This window comes from Triticum dicoccoides, chromosome 3A, assembly GCF_002162155.2.
Source record: "Triticum dicoccoides isolate Atlit2015 ecotype Zavitan chromosome 3A, WEW_v2.0, whole genome shotgun sequence".
Classification (NCBI taxonomy): Eukaryota; Viridiplantae; Streptophyta; class Magnoliopsida; order Poales; family Poaceae; genus Triticum; species Triticum dicoccoides.
Window position 1 is genome coordinate 177,006,404 of NC_041384.1, and position 18,155 is coordinate 177,024,558.

An 18,155-nucleotide genomic window follows, 5' to 3' on the forward strand; every position below is an offset into this window, starting at 1 on the left:
ATGGTGAAAGTGGCGTCGGTGGACCCGTCCTCATCGACGGGTATCTGCTTGGTTTCTGCCTTGTCTTGGGTGAACAACTGTTTCTTCTTGGCGGGCGCAGCTCCCTTGGGCTCGGGGGCCTCCGAGTCGGCGGGTTGTGCCGACGCCGCTGTCTTGAAGACGAGCTTGAGCACCCGCAGAGCGTCCCCGGTGTCCCCGTGCACGGTGAGGACACCGCTGCTCCCGGGCATCTTCATGAGATTGTACGCCGGGTGCGTCGCGGCCATGAACTGGGCCAGCGCTGGGTAGCCGAGGATGGCGTTGTACGGGAGGCCGATGGGGGCGATGTCGAAGTCGACCAGCTCCGTGCGGAAGTTGTCGTAGGTGCCGAAGGTTACTGGGAGCCGGATCTGTCCCAAGGAGCTGGACGACTCGCCCCCAATGCCTGAGAAGGGCCGGCTGGGTTGCAGCCGTTCCAGGGGTATGCAGAGGAGGTTGAAGGCCTCGACCGAGAGCATGTTGAGGCCCGCGCCGCCATCAATGAGGGTTCTGGTGACGGCCACCTGGCAGATGGTGGGGGTGCACAACATGGGGAGCGCACCCGAGCAGGCCGAGTTGGAGGGGTGGTCCTCCGAGCTGAAGGTCAGGCTGGTCTCGGGCGCTGCCCGGTCCAGGGGAGCCCCCTGCCGCGTGGAGGCGGCGCTGACCCGGCGGATGAACGGCTTGACGTGGTGACTTGTAGGCGGCGCCTGTGAGCTGCCCAAGAGGGCCGTGACGACCGGGGGTGTTGGTGCAGCGGGATAGGCGGGGGAGAGGTTGCGGGGCTCCATGGGCGTGCGGAGCACGCGGGACGAAGAACCAGCTGGGGTGAGCGAAGGAGTTGTGGTGCGACCGTCTTGCTGCACGGACAGATGCTGGGACGATGCTTGCTGCTCGTCCCCCGCCGGGCCGGTGGTGGCGTTGACGGCAGGTGACGGGGAACGGCGAGGACGCCCGCCGACAGGGGCCGTCTGGGCGACGCAGGAAGCGGGTGCGGCCCAGCGCCTCATACATGGGCGTGATAGTCGGAAGAGAACGGGGTGGTGGAAGACGAATCCCGGCGCACCCCTACCTGGCGCGCCAAATGTCGGATTTCGGGTTCCGGCAGACCCTTGAGGTTCGAACACTGGGGTGCGCGCGGAGATTTCGCCTCCTACCAACCTACGCCCCTCCGCCATGCTAGGATCTAAACTATGGAAAGAACAACACAAGAGACACCGGGTTTATACTGGTTCGGGCCACCGTTGTGGTGTAATACCCTACTCCAGTGTGTGGTGTGGTGGATTTCCTCTTGGGATGATGATGATGAAAAATACAAGGAAGAACAGCCTCGCGAGGGTCTGTTCTTGGCTGGGGCGGTGAACTGCTGGGAGGAGTTCAGTCACCTCTCTCTCTCTCTCTCTCTCTCTCTCTCTCTCTCTCTCTCTCTCTCTCTCTGGCTGCTTCTCGGCCAAAAACTCTTCTCTTCTCTCCTGGCCGACCGAACCACACCCTTTTATGTGGGTGGCTGATCCTATTTATCGAGGCCCTGGTCCTCTTCCCAAATATCGAGTGGGAAGGGAGCCAACAATGGCGGGCTAATTTTGAAGGGGGACAGCAAGTACTAGCTACCCTGACAAAAGTAGTCTTCGCCTGCACAAAGCTCTGGTGATGACGCCGTCTCGGGCTCCACGATGACCTCCCTCTCGTAGTCCTCTTGGTCTTGGTCTCGTTGCTCCAAAATGGCAACCTTTGCCCGATGCCTCAGTACTCCGCGGCTGCGCTTGCCCACTTTGCACCAAAGAGGAAAGGAGGACACTGCACGGGCTGGCACCCGCCTGGCGCCCTGAGTCGTCATGGCTTGCGTCATGGGCACCTCGTGAGGTACCCCGCCTTGATCTCTCCGCCTCCTCGTGAGCCAGCCTGACGAGGCCGTGCCTAAGGAAGCTCCGCGTCGTCCGCCCCGTGAGGCTTGGCCCCTCGCGTGGGTCTTGGGTTTGTGTTGGTGAAGATGGGCCGTGCTGGGCCCCCTTTTGAGCCACGCCGCAGGCCGCAGGTAGGCAAGTCTGGGGACCCCCGTTCCCAGAACGCCGACAGGTTTAAGTGCTTCCTCCTCTAAATGGGGTAGCAACCTGCACTTAGGGTATCTCTTGGAGGGGCGTTCGAGCCCGTATTCCTCGGCCGCAAGGACTTCTGTCCATCTGTCGGCTAGCAAGTCTTGGTCAGCTCTAAGATGTTGCTGTTTTTTCTTAAGGCTACTCGCCGTAGCCATAAGCCTGCGCTTAAAGTGCTCTTGTTCAACGGGATCCTCAGGCACAACAAATTCGTCGTCGCCGAGGCTTGCCTCGTCTTCGGAGGGAGGCATGTAGTTAGCATCCTCTTCCTCTCTGTCTGCCGCTCTCTCAGGGGGGCTGGCTTCTCCATCCTCCTGCGCTGAATTTTGCTGGAGGGAGTTGTCTTCGGCACTGTCTGGGGTGTTATTATCTCCTGTGCCGGTATCACCATTTTTGCTTTGGCAGGACTTAGAGCGGCGCCGCTGACGCTGGCGCTTGGGTTGCTTCTTGGAGGGGTCATCCCCCGTTGTTCCGTCGTCATTGTCTTCTTTGGGTGTATCCACCATATATATGTCATATGACGAGGTGGCTTTCCAGTGCCCTATAGGCGCTGGTTCATGTTCGTCTCCTACATCGTCGTCCATACCGTCGATGTCTTCGAAGTCAAAGTAGAGCTTGTCGGTTAAATCATCGATAGTGGCTACGAAGTGGGTGGTGGGTGGGCGTCGAATTTCTTCATCGTCCGCATCCCAATCCTGTTGGCCATAGTCCGGCCAGGGCTCTCCTGACAAAGAGAGAGACCTTAGTGAATTCAGAATGTCGCCGAAGAGCGAGTGCTGAAAGATATCCGCCACGGTGAATTCCATGATCGGCGCCCAATCGGATTCGATTGGCAGGGGCGCGGAAGGTTCGGAGTCCGGAAAAGAGTCCGGCTCCTTGGAGTCACGGGCTTCATAGAGGATGAGGCTGGTGTTTGGCTCGATCGCCGTTGAGACTGCAGCCCCCGAGGCGGTGTCTAGCCACCCATCCTCGATCGGCGCAGTTGGCTCCAAGCTAAGGGTCGGAGCTGATGCGGGCGCAGCCTCCAGGGCACTGTTCGGTGGCAGAGTTAGGTCGTACCCATCATGACAGTGCGGCGCGCTCAGCTGTGGCTCGAATCCGTCAAAGATCAAGTCTCCGCGGATGTCAGCCGTGTAGTTCAAACTTCCAAATCTGACCTGATGGCTAGGGGCGTAGCTTTCAATCTGCTTTAGATGGCCAAGCGAATTAGCCCGCAGTGCAAAGCCGCCGAGCACGAAGATCTGTACGGGGAGAAAGGTCTCACCCTGGACCGCATCGTTGTTGATGATCGGAGGAGCCATCGGGCCTAAAAGTGATGACACAGAGGAACTCTCAATGAAAGCACCAATGTCGGTGTCAAAACCGGCGGATCTCGGGTAGGGGGTCCCGAACTGTGCGTCTAGGCGGATGGTAACAGGAGACAACGGACACAATGTTTTACCCAGGTTCGAGCCCTCTCGATGGAGGTAAAACCCTACTCCTGCTTGATTAATATTGATGATATGGGTAGTATAAGAGTAGATCTACCATGAGATCAAAGAGGCTAAACCCTAGAAGCTAGCCTATGGTATGATTGTTGTTCGTCCTATGGACTAAAACCCTCTGGTTTATATAGACACCGGAGAGGGCTAGGGTTACATAGAGTCGGTTACAATGGGAGGATATTTACATATCCGTATTGCCAAGCTTGCCTTCCACGCCAAGGAAAGTCCCATCCGGACACGGGACGAAGTCTTCAATCTTGTATCTTCATAGTCCGAGAGTTCGGCCAAAGGTTATAGTCCGGCTATCCGGACACCCCCTAATCCAGGACTCCCTCAAGTCGCTTCTCTCAAGATAGCATAAGTATTACGGTGGGTGAACAAATTACTGTCGAGCAATTGATAGAAAAGCGAATAATTATGAGAATATCTAGGCATGATCATGTATATAGGCATCATGTCCATGACAAGTAGACCAACTCCTGCCTGCATGTACTACTATTACTCCACACATCGACCGCTATGCAGCATGCATCTAGAGTATTAAGTTCATAAGAACAGAGTAACGCATTAGGTAAGATGACATGATGTATAGGGATAAACTCAAGCAATATGATATAAACCCCATCTTTTTATCCTCGATGGCAACAATACAATACGTGTCGTTTCCCTTTCTATCACTAGGATCGAGCACCGCAAGATTGAGCCCAAAGCTAAGCACTTCTCCCATTGCAAGAAAGATCAGTCTAGTAGGCCAAACCAGACTGATAATTCGAAGAGACTTGCAAAGATAACCAATCATACATAAAAGATTTCAGAGAAGAATCAAATATTGTTCATAGATAGACTTGATCATAAACCCACAATTCATCGGATCTCGACAAACACACCACAAAAAGAGTTACATCGAATAGATCTCCAAGAAGATCGAGGAGAACTTTGTATTGAGATTCAAAGAGAGAGAAGAAGCCATCTAGCTAATAGCTATGGACCCGAAGGTCTGAAGTAAACTACTCACACATCATCGGAGGGGCCATGGACTTGATGTAAAGGCCCTCCGTGATCGATGCCCCCTCCGTCGGAGCTCCGGAAAAGGCCCCAAGATGGGATCTCTTGGGTACAGAAGGTTGCGGCGGTGGAAATAGGGTTTCGTGGTGCTCCTCGATGTTTTCGGGGTATATGAACATATATAGGAGGAAGAAGTAGGTCGGTGGAGCCACGAGGGGCCCACGAGGGGGGAGGGCGCGCCCCCTGCCTCGTGGCCACCTCGTTTGTTGCTTGACATCTACTCCAAGTCCTCTGGATCACGTTTGTTCCAAAAATAACTCTCCCGAAGGTTTCATTCCTTTTGGATTCCGTTTGATATTCCTTTTCTGCGAAACACTGAAATAGGCAAAAAAACAGCAATTTGCACTCGGCCTTGGGTTTGTAGGTTAGTCCCAAAAATAATATAAAAGTGTAAAATAAAGCCCATTAACATCCAAAACAGATAATATAAACAATCAAAAATTATAGATACGTTGGAGACGCATCAGCAGCCAAGCAGTAAAATACTAAATCTTTATGGCACGAAGGAACTGGGCATCGGAGCAACTATGTGCTCCGGAGTCCGGGTCCCTGATTTTTTTTCGCTGCATCGGCTCGCCAGTTCAGGGAACCGGTGCGAGATGTAGCAACAGTTGTCTTTACACCAGTTTTGGCATACATAGTGGATGACCTTTGTGCTATTAGTTCTATGTTACTGAATTTGTGCATGTACATACCTGTTAGTATCAATTTTCTGCCATCCAAACAATGGTGCTATGTTGTTGCAGTTATATTTACCTTCCTCATAAAATGTTCAATTTCTTATTTATTGTACATGAGTAAGAATTTGTAGCGTCATTGTAGTTAATTATAGCTTCTGATGTTCCAGAATTTACTTGTTGTCTCAGTACCAATTATTTTATTTGCACATTGCTCTTTTTGAGAAGATATGTCATAATTAACATGTTCGTTCAATTTTTCAAAATAAGCATTGGTGATTTTCTATGTTTTTATAAACCCATTTCCCCTACAATTATTACTGATCTAGTTTTAAATATTATAGGATGAACGGAAGTGTTCTTATTTGGAGTGGGTTGATCAAGAGTGGCCATAGTCTTTGAAGACGTGCCTAATGAAGCTCTGGAGCATGTATGAGGAAGTGAATACAGCTAGGCTTAGAGAAAGTCTTGTCAACGCTGAAGCATATTTCAAGATGCAGGATAAAATGTTGAAGGTGGAGAATGAGCTTAGATTTTTTTAAAGACTTTGCTAAGATGGTGTTGGCGAAGGAGGAGGCACTTTCCCAGTTGGCCCGTGCAAAACGGGTTCTTACTTAACTAAAAGCAGAGGTGGATAAGACGAGTCTGGATGATCTCGATTAGGGAAATGAATATATTATTCTTATGAAGTTGAACTAGCTACATGTTGTACTGTGCTGTTTTCATGTAGCTACCATACTATGATGTTATAATATATTTATGTGCCTGATATGAAATTTGCAAACAACTGTTCGATATGAAATTTGAATTTGCATAATACTGAAATTATTAACTGTAAACTAATAAACCTGCTAAATGTGTCATGGACCTTTGCAAATGGTTCTAGTAGTAAAAGCGGCTGCGATGGATAGCCCAATGCCACACAGTTTTCTTCATCAAATCGTGTGTGATATAGTTGATAAAAGCAAACAGTTAACCAAGGAAGACCATGTGTGATAGTTACACCTTTCACACACGAGCCTACACATAAAACTGTGTGGGATTTACGTTCGACTGGAAACGTTTTCCCTGGATTGACTGTGTGGGATGTACATAAGAACGGAAACGTATTCCTTGGCTTGACTGCATGTGATAGACATACGAACGGAAATGTTTTCTGGGATTCACCGTGTGGGATGTACATACCTATGGAAATGATTTTCTCGGATTACCATGTGGGGTGTACATACCTACGAAAATGATTTCTAGGATTCATCATGTGGGAGGTACATACCTACGGAAATGATTGGGTTTCGATGCCTCGTCCAATCGCACACGGCCCCAGCCTGGGTCCCAAGAGGGCCTATCCCCGACGATTTCTGGGTCATGTGGGAAGGACACCCTATCGCACACACTCACTTGGCGACGGTTCCAAATGTCGTCGCGGAAAGGGGTAAAAACTGTTTGTTTAGGACCGATGCGCACAAGTGTGTCCATTTTGCATCATGTTTTCTTACTATTATTTATGATGTTTTTATGCATAATAATGCTTTTTGGAGTAATTCTAATGCCTTTTCTCTCATAATATGCAAAGTACACACAAAGAGGGAGAATTCCGGCAGCTGGAAATCTAGAACTGGAAAAGCTACGTCAGGCTACCTACTTTGCACAACTCCAAACAAGCTGAAACTTCACGAGGATTTTTTATGGAATATTTGAGGAATATTGGAGCCAATAAGTACCAGAGTGGGCCTACCAGGTGGGCACAACCCACCTGGGTGCACCAACGAGCCCAGGCGTGCCCTGGTGGGTTGTGCTCACCCAGGCCCACCTCCGGTGCCCATATTCTGGTACATAAGTCATTTTGACCTAGAAAAAATAAGGGAAAGACTTCCGGGACGGAGCGCCGCCGTCTCGAGGCGGAACTTGGGCAGGAGCACTTTTGCCCTCCGGCGGAGCGATTCCGCCGGGGAAACTTCCCTCCCGGAGGGGGAAATCATCATCATCATCATGACCAAAAACTCTCCCATCATGGGGAAGGCTATCTTCATCAACATCTTCAACAACACCGTCTCATTTCAAACCCTAGTTCATCTCTTGTATTCAATCTTGTTACCAGAACTATAGATTCGCGCTTGTGGGTGACTAGTAGTGTTGATTACATCTTGTAGTTGATTACTATATGGTTTATTTGGTGGAAGATTATATGTTCAGATCCAATATGCTATTTAATACCCCCTCTGATCTTGAGCATGATTAACATTTGTGAGTAGTTACTTTTGTTCTTGAGGTCACGGGAAAAATCATGTTGCAAGTAATCATGTGAACTTGATATGTGTTCGATATTTTGATAGTATGTATGTTGTGATTCCCTTAGTGGTGTCATGTGAACGTCGACTACATTACACTTCACCATATTTGGGCCCAAGGGAATGCATTGTGGAGTAGCAATTAGATGATGGGTTGCAAGAGTGACAGAAACTTAAACCCCAGTTTATGCGCTATTTCGTAAGGGACCGATTGGATCCAAAAGTTTAATGCTATGGTTAGAATTTATTCTTAATACTTTTCTCATAGTTGCGGATTCTTGCGGGAGGGTTAATCATAAGTAGGAGGTTTTTTCAAGTAAGAAAAACACCTAAGCATCGGTTCAACCACGTATCAAATTGTCAAAGTAGCAAACACAAATCAAACCAACATGATGAAAGTGACTAGATGAAAATCCCGTGTACCCTCAAGAACGCTTTGCTTATCATAAGAAACCATTTTGGCATGTCCTTTTCCTCAAAAGGATTGGGATACCTTGCTACACTTTTGTTACTACTATCGTTACTTGCTCGTTACAAATTATCTTGCTATCAAACTACTATGCTACTTACAATTTCAGCACTTGCAGACATTACTTTGCTGAAAAGCACTTGTCATTTCCTTCTACTCCTCGTTGGGGTTAGTTAGAGCCCAACGCCTCACTCGGGTTCAGTTAGAGCCCAACGCCTCGCACACACGCGCGTACTTGTACGAGATAAACACGTAATCCCTCTGTGCATCGCTCGGCCCCGAACACCCACCGTTACCAGGAGCTCCCTAAAATATTCCTCGCCCTCGCTTCTACCACGATTTTTTCCCATGGGTGGCCCAAAGAATGTCATGCAGGTGCGTCTCCGGCCCACCCAGGATGAAAATCTCATTTTCTGTCATGATTTTTTGTCATAGAAGTAGGAGCCCACCACATCTATGATGATACTGGGTTTTGTCACAATTATCGTCATAAAAGTGTCATAAGCATGATGGGAAAAAAATTGTTCGGCCCAAAATGTCACGGATGTGTCGTTTTTTTGTAGTGTTGGTTGGCAAGAAATGAAGCTAGGGATGGGAAGAAGATAGCGCCTCCACATGAAATCATAGGCACAGTGGTGTCTCACATGAATGAGTGGAAGGTTGGCCATGCATGTGATGTGAATCCAGCAGTGCCTCAAGTCAAAGAAAAGTGGCGGCCGCCTGATGATGGTTGGCTCAAGGTTAATTTTGATGGGGTTGTGTCAAGAGGTGGCAACAAGGGAGGAGCTGGAGCGGTCATTCGAGACCATGAAGGAGCGTTTAGATCTGGTCTTTGTCATGTTTTTATGTCATTGTGGACCCAGAATCGGTAGAAATCTTGGCATGCAAACATGATCTTCAAGTGGCGCAGGAGATCAACACCGACAAGGTCCATATCGAGCTAGACTCTCAAAGTGTTGTCCACATGCTGAAGAATCAACAAAAAGATATGTTGAATGCAGGTCCGTGGATACATGAAATCAAGATGATACTTGCATCTTTCTCTGATTTCAAAGTGTCTTGGGTTCGTCATTCTGCTAATGTTGCCGTGCATAAGTTAGGTAGAGTCGGTGTTGGTGATGAACTTTGTAAGGTTTAGTTGGAGACTACCGGTGACTGTGTGCTTGATGTAATCCGGACGAGATTTTGAATGCATATGATTAAATAAAGCGGCAACATTGATCTTAAAAAATATATTTTCGAAAAGTTGGTACTTGCAGCATTTGACATTCCCAAACGTTGTTACTGTTGGTTGCTCATATGATTCCTCGGCTGAAATTATTTGCCGTGTTCAATATCTGGTGAACATCGCAGGTAACAGGAGTTGTAGCAGTGCTTGTTATATGTCTACACATCGCTGAAGTTTACTCGATTGGCCCTAGTTTTGGCAGTGTGTGTAGTCGGTACATGCTGGAAGGATTTAAATAATTAGGAGTATTTTCCTTCGACTACACACCTCTAATATGTAAGCCAGTGGCGAACCAATATGTGGTTGGATGGTTAGGTGGACAATGGTATCCCCAGCCTATCAGGGTTCAAGTCTTGGTGCTCGCATTTATCCTGGATTTATTTCAAGAATTCCGGTGATGCACATTCAGTGGGAGGAGACGTCCCCGTCGACTACGAGGTGCCTACGATGACTTCGTAAAATCTCAAGATGATATGTCAGGTCAGTCTACTGGAGGTGCTCATAGGGGTAGGATGTGCGTGTGTGCGTTCATAGGGGTGAGTGTATGCTGTGAGCGCTTGTGTCTGTACTGTGTTCAAAAATAATAATATGTAAGGTAGTGGCCCCTGACCCAGGTCCTTTGTTATTCCCACCCTCGCGCTACCCGCACCTCACTTTCTTCTTCCTCTCCAGTGCGGTGATTTGGTGCCCTTTCTATTTCAAATTGGGGTATTGTTCATCAGGCTCATCTAAGCTCGGGCTCTGCCTTCAATTATCACTTCTGAGTGCGGCGATTTGGTGTCTGGGCTCAGATGAGCCCGGGCATGAACAGTACATTGATTTGACATAGAAAAAAGTTCAAAATATTTTAAATTTTTATAGGTGAAAGATGCTCATGTGTGTGACCTCCGTGCAAAATTTTGTGAAGTTTGGACATTCGAGAAGCTCATGGCAAAAAATTGGACATTCATGATGCTGCCACGCGTGCGAAGATTGCCACCTGTGCTTGCCACCACCACTTCCAGTCTGCCACTGCTGGTTGCAAGCTGGAGGGTTGGCAATCGATATGTCGTTGTCGTGGCTCTAGTCGTGTCGCACATAACCCGCTTGACCAAATTCCTCAATATGAGGAGGTCAATTTGAGATGCTTGGATGTGAAAGCGGGCAAATAAGGGCTCAAAGCAGACGCGCCGAGACACTGGCCGGGCACGTCAGCGGTCATTTAGGGGGTCCAAATTAGATGATTGTTGTTGTAGATGCTTTAAATATACTTCTCGAAAAGGTAGGATATTGCGAACCAATCGATGGTTGGATGGTTAGAGGGACTATGGTATCCCCAGCCCACCAGGGTTCAAATCCTAGTGCTCGCTTTTATTCCTGGATTTAATTTAGGATTTCCGGCGATGCACATTCTGAAGGAAATATGCCCTAGAGGCAATAATAAAGTTATTAATATTTCCTTATATCATGATAAATGTTTATTATTCATGCTAGAATTGTATTAACTGGAAACTTAGTGTATGTGTGAATACATAGACAAACAAAGTGTCACTAGTATGCCTCTACTTGACTAGCTCGTTGAATCAAAGATGGTTAAGTTTCCTAGCCATAGACATGAGTTGTCATTTGATTAACGGGATCACATCATTAGGGAATGATGTGATTGACTTGACCCATCCGTTAGCTTAGCACGATGATCGTTTAGTTTGTTGCTATTGCTTTCTTCATGACTTATACATGTTCCTATGACTATGAGATTATGCAACTCCCGAATACCGGAGGAACACTTCGTGTGCTACCAAACATCACAACATAACTGGGTGATTATAAAGGTTCTCTACATGTGTCTCCGATGGTACTTTTTGAGTTGGCATAGATCAAGATTAGGATTTGTCACTCGATTGTCGGAGAGGTATCTCTGGGCCCTCTCGGTAATGCACATCACTATAAGCCTTGTAGGCAATGTAACTAATGAGTTAGTTGCGGGATGATGCATTACGGAACGAGTAAAGAGACTTGCCGGTAACGAGATCGAACTAGGTATTGAGATACCGACGATCGAATCTTGGGCAAGTAACATGCCGATGACAAAGGGAACAATGTATGTTGTTATGCGGTTTGACCGATAAAGATCTTCGTAGAATATGTAGGAACCAATATGAGCATCCAGATTCCGCTATTGGTAATTGACCGGAGACATATCTCGGTCACGTCTACATAGTTCTCGAACCCGTAGGGTCCGCACGCTAAAAGTTCGGTGACGATCTATTATGAGTTTTTGCATTTTGATGTACTGAAGGTAGTTCGGAGTCCAGGATATGATCACGGACACGACGAGGAGTCTCGAAATGGTCGAGACGTAAAGATCGATATATTGGACGACTATATTCGGACACCGGAAGTGTTCCGGGTGGTTTTGGAGAAAACCGGAGTGCCGGAGGGTTACCGGAACCCCCCGAGAGAAATAGTGGGCCTTACGGGCCTTAGTGGAGAGAGGTGCTTAGGCGAAGCCCTGCGTCGGCATCATCACCATCACTGTCATCACGCCGTCGTGCTGACGGAACTCTCACGTGAAGCTCTGGTGGATCGGAGTTCGTGGGATGTCATCGAGCTGAACGTGTGCTGAACTCGGAGGTGCCGTGTGTTCGGTACTTGGATCGGTCGGATCGTGAAGACGTACGACTACATCAACCGCGTTGTGCTAACGCTTTCGCTTCCAGTCTACGAGGGTACGTGGACACACTCTCCCCTCTCGTTGCTATGCATCACCATGATCCTGTGTGTGCGTAGGAATTTTTTTGAAATTACCATGTTCCCCAACAGTGGCATCCGAGCGTGGTTTATGCGTAGATGTTATATGCATGAGTATAACACAAAGGAGTTGTGGGCGTGGGTATATACATATTTCTTGCTATCACTAGTTGATTCTTGATTCAACGGCATTGTTGGATGAAGCGGCCCAGACCGACATTACGCGTATGCTTACGCGAGACTGGTTCTACCGACGTGCTTCGCACACAGGTGGCTAGTGGGTGTCTGTTTCTCCAGCTTTAGTTGAATTGGATTCAATGAACATGGTTCTTTCTGAAGATCAAAAAGCAATCACTATACCGCGTTGTGGTTTTTGATGCGTAGGTAAGAATGGTTCTTGCTCAGCCTGTAGTAGCCACGTAAAACTTGCAACAACAACGTAGAGGACATCTAACTTATTTTTGTAGGGCTTGTTGTGATGTGATATGGTCAAGTCGTGATGAGATATAAATTGTTGTATGAGATGATCATGTTTTGTTTAAGTTATCGGCAACTGGCATGAGCCTTATGGTTGTCTCTTTATTGCATAAGATGCAAGCGCCAAATAATTGTTTTACTTTATTGCTATGCGATAGCAATAGTTGCAAGAGCAATAGTTGGCGAGACGACCATGTGATGACACGTTGATAGAGATCAAGATGATGGAGATCATGCTGTCATGCCGGTGACGATAGAGATCATGACGGTGTTTTGGAGATGGAGATCAAAGGCGCAAGATGATCATGGACATATCATGTAACATATTTTGATTACATATGATGTTTATCCTTTATACATCTTATTTTTCTTAGTTCGAAGGTAGCATTATAAGATGATCTCTCACTAAATTTCAAGGTGTAAGTGTTCTCCCTGACTATGCACCGTTGCGACAGTTCATCGTGCCGAGACACCACGTGATGATCGGGTGTGATAAGCTCTACGTTCACATACAACGGGTGCAAGCCAGTTTTGCACACGCGGAATACTCGAGTTAAACTTGACGAGCCTAGCATATGCAGATATGGCCTCGGAACACTGGAGACCAAAAGGTCGAGCGTGAATCATATAGTAGATATGATCAACATAGTGATGTTCACCATTGAAAACTACTCCATCTCACGTGATGATCGGACATGGTTTAGTTGATTTGGATCACGTGATCATTTAGATGACTAGAGGGATGTCTGTCTAAGTAGGAGTTTTTAAGTAATTTGATTAATTGAACTTTAATTTATCATGAACTTAGTCCTGATAGTATTTGCATATCTATGTTGTAGATCAATTGCTTGTGTATAGCTTCCCCGTTTTATTTTGATATGTTCCTAGAGAGAAACTAAGTTGAAAGATGTTAGTAGCAATGATGCGAATTCGATCCGTGATCTGAGGATTATCCTCATTGCTGCATAGAAGAATTATGTCCTTGATGCACCTCTAGGTGACAGACCGATTGCAGGAGCAGATGCAGATGTTATGAACGTTTGGCGAGCTCGATATGATGACTACTTGATAGTTTAGTGCACCATGCTTTACGGCTTAGAATCGGGGCTTCAAAGACATTTTGAACGCCGCGGAGCATATGAGATGTTCTAAGAGTTGAAATTAGTATTTCAGACTCATGCCCATGTCGAAAGGTATGAGACCTTTGACAAGCACTTTTCCTACAAGATGGAGGAGAATAGCTCAACGAGTGAGCATGTGCTCAGAATGTCTGAGTACTACAATCACTTGAATCAAGTGGGAGTTAATCTTCCCGATAAGATAGTGATTGACAGAGTTCTCTAGTCACTATCACCAAGTTACTATAACTTCGTGATGAACTACAATATGCAAGGGATAACGGAAACGATTCCCAAAGCTCTTCGCGATGCTGAAATCGGCGAAGGTAGAAATCAAGAAAAAGCATCAAGTGTTGATGGTTGACAAGACCACTAGTTTCAAGTAAAAGGCCAAGGGAAAGAAAGGGAACTTCAAGAAGAATGGCAAGTAAGTTGCCACTCCCATGAAGAAGCCCAAAGCTAGACCCAAGCCTGAAACTGAGTGCTTCTACTGCAAAGGAAATGGTCACTGGAAGTGGAACTGCCTTAGATATTTGGCGGATAAGAAGGATGGCAAAGTGAACAAAGGTATATTTGATATACATGTTATTGATGTGTACTTTACTAGTGTTTATAGAAACCCCTCAGTATTTGATACTAGTTCAGTTGCTAAAGATTAGTAACTCGAAACAGGAGTTCCAGAATGAACAGAGACTAGTAAAGGGTGAAGTGACGATGTGTGTTGGAAGTGGTTCCAAGATTGATATGATCATCATCGCACACTCCCTATACTTTCGGGATTAGTGTTGAACCTAAATAAATCTTATTTGGTGTTTGCATTAAGCATGAATATGATTTGTTCATGTTTATTGCAATACGGTTATCCATTTAAAGTCAGAGAATAATTGTTGTTCTGTTTACATGAATAAAACCTTCAATGGTCATACACCCAAGGTGAATGGTTTATTGAATCTCGATCGTAGTGATACACATATTCATAATATTGAAGCCAAAAGATGCAAAGTTAATAATGATAGTGCAACTTATTTGTGGCACTGCCGTTTAGGTCATATTGGTGTAAAGCGCATGAAGAAAATCCATGCTTATGGGCTTTTGGAATCACTTGATTATGAATTAGTTGATGCTTGCGAAACATGCCTCATAGGCAAGACGACTAAGACTCCATTCTCCGGAACAATGGAGCAAGAAACTGACTTATTGGAAATAATACATACTGATGTATGCGATCCGATAAGTGTTGAGGCTCGCGGCGGGTATTGTTATTTTCTAACCTTCACAGATGATTTGAGAAGATATGGGTATATCTACAAAATGAAACATAAGTCTGAAACATTTGAAAAGTTCAAAGAATTTCAGAGTGAAGTGGAAAATCATCGTAACAAGAAAAATAAAGTTTCTACGATCTGATTGCGGAGACGAATATTTGAGTTACGAGTTTTGTCTTCATTTGAAACAATGCGGAATAGTATCGCAACTCACGCAACCTGGAACACCACAGCGTAATGGTGTGTCTGAACATCGTAACCATACTTTATTAGATATGGTACAATCTATGATGTCTCTTACCGATTTACCAGTATCGTTTTGGGGTTATGCATTAGAGACAACTGCATTCACGTTAAATAGGGCACCATCTAAATCCGTTGAAACGACACCATATGAACTGTGGTTTGGCAAGAAACCAAAGTTGTCGTTTCTTAAAGTTTGGGATTGCGATCCTTATGTGAAAAAACTTCAAACTGATAAGCTCGAACCCGAATCGGAGAAATGTGTCTTCATAGGATACCCAAAGGAAACTATTGGGTACACCTTCTATCATAGATCCTAAGGCAAGACATTTGTTGTTAAGAATGGATCCTTTCTAGAGAAGGAGTTTCTCTCGAAAGAAGTGAGTGGGAGGAAAGTAGAAATTGATGAGGTAACTGTACCTGCTCCCTTATTGGAAAGTAGTTCATCACAGAAACCGGTTCCTGTGACATCTACACCAATTAGTGAGGAAGCTAATGATGATGATCATGAAACTTCAGATCAAGTTACTACCGAACCTCGTAGGTCAACCAGAGTAAGATCTGCACCAGAGTGGTACGGTGATCCTATTCTGGAAATCATGTTACTTGACCATGGTGAACCTATGAACTATGAAGAAGCGATGGTGAGCCCAGATTCCGCAAAATGGCTTAAGGCCATGAAATCTGAGATGAGATCCATGTATGAGAACAAAGTATGGACTTTGGTTGACTTGCCCGGTGATCGGCAAGCCATTGAGAATAAATGGACCTCCAAGAGGAAGACGGACACTGATAGTAGTGTTACTATCTACAAAGCTCGAATTGTCGCAAAAATGTTTTTGACAAGTTCGAGGTGTTGACTACGATGAGATTTTCTCACTCGTATCAATGCTTAAAAGTTTGTCTGAATCATGTTAGCAGTTGCCGCATTTATGAAATCTGGCAAATGGATGTCAAAACTGCATTCCTTAATGGATTTCTTAAAGAAGAGTTGTATATGATGCAACTAGAAGGTTTTGTCAATCCTAAAGGTGCTAACAAAATGAGCAAGCTCCAGCGATCCATCTATGGACTGGTGCAAGCATCTCGGAAGTTGGAATATATGCTTTGATAAAGTGATCAAAGCATATGGTTTTATACAGACTTGCGGTGAAGGATGTATTTACAAGAAAGTGAATGGGAGCACTACATCATTTCTGATAAGTATATGTGAATGACATATTGTTGATTGGAAATAATGTAGAGTTTTTTGAAAAGCAGAAAGGAGTGTTTGAAAAGAGTTTTTCAAAGAAAGACCTTGATAAAGCTGCTTACACATTGAGGATCAAGATTTATAGAGATAGATCAAGACGCTTGATAAGTTTTTTTTCAATGAGTGCATACCTTGACAAGATTTTGATGTAGTTCAAAATGGAACAGTCAAAGAAGGAGTTCTTGCCTGTGTTGCAAGGTGTGAAGTTGAGTAAAGACTCAAAACCCGACCACGGCAGAAAATAGAAAGAGAATGAAAAGTCATTCCATATGCCTCAGTCATAGGTTCTATAAAGAATGCTATGTTGTTTACCAGTCCTATTGTATACCTTAGCATCATTCTGGCAAGGGAGTACAATAGTAATCTAGGAGTAGATCACTGGACAGCGGTCAAAATTATCCTTAGAGGACTAAGGAAATATTTCTCAGTTATGGAGGTGATAAAAGATTTCGTCGTAAAGAGTTACGTCGATGAAAGCTTTGACACCGATCTGGATGTCTCTAAATACATATTTAAAGTGGGAGCAATTAGCTAGAGTAGCTCCGTGCAAAGCATTGTAGACATAGAAAATTTGCGAAATACATATGGATCTGAATGTTGCAGACCCGTAGACTAAACTTCTCTCACAAGCAAAACATGATCACTCTTTGGGTGTTAATCACATAGCGATGAGAACTAGATTATTGACTCTAGTAAACCCTTTGGGTATTAATCACATGGAGATGTGAACTAATCACATAAAAATGTGAACTAGATTATTGACTCTAGTGCAAGTGGGAGACTGAAGGAAATATGCCCTAGAGGCAATAATAAAGTTATTAATATTTCCTTATATCATGATAAATGTTTATTATTCATGCTAGAATTGTATTAACCGAAAACTTAGTAAATGTGTGAATACATAGAGAAACAAAGTGTCACTAGTATGCCTCTACTTGACTAGCTCGTTGAATCAAAGATGGTTAAGTTTCCTAGCCATAGACATGAGTTGTCATTTTATTAACGGGGTCACATCATTAGGGAATGATGTGAATGACTTGACCCATCCGTTAGCTTAGCACAATGATCGTTTAGTTTGTTGCTATTGCTTTCTTCATGACTTATACATGTTCCTATGACTATGAGATTATGCAACTCCCGAATACCTGAGGAACACTTTGTGTGCTACCAAATGTCAGAACGTAACTGGGTGATTATAAAGGTGCTCTACAGGTGTCTCCAATGGTACTTGTTGAGCTGGCATAGATCAAGATTAGGATTTGTCACTTCGATTGTCCGAGAGGTATCTCTGGGCCCTCTCGGTAATGCACATCACTATAAGCCTTGCAAGCAATGTAACTAATGAGTTAGTTGCGGGATGATGCATTACGGAATGAGTAAAGAGACTTGCCGATAACGAGATTGAACTAGGTATTGAGATACCGACGATCGAATCTCGAGCAAGTAACATACCGATGACAAAGGGAACAACGTATGTTGTTATGCGGTTTGACCGATAAAGACCTTCGTAGAAAATGTAGGAACCAATATGAGAATCTAGGTTCCGTTATTGGTTATTGACCGGAGACATGTCTCGGTCATGTCTACATAGTTCTTGAACCCGTAGGGTCCGCACGCTTAAAGTTCGGTGACTATCTATTATGAGTTTTTGTGTTTTGATGTACCGAAGGTAGTTCAGAGTTCTGTATATGATCACGGACATGACGAGGAGTCTCAAAATGGTCGAGACGTAAAGATCGATATATTGG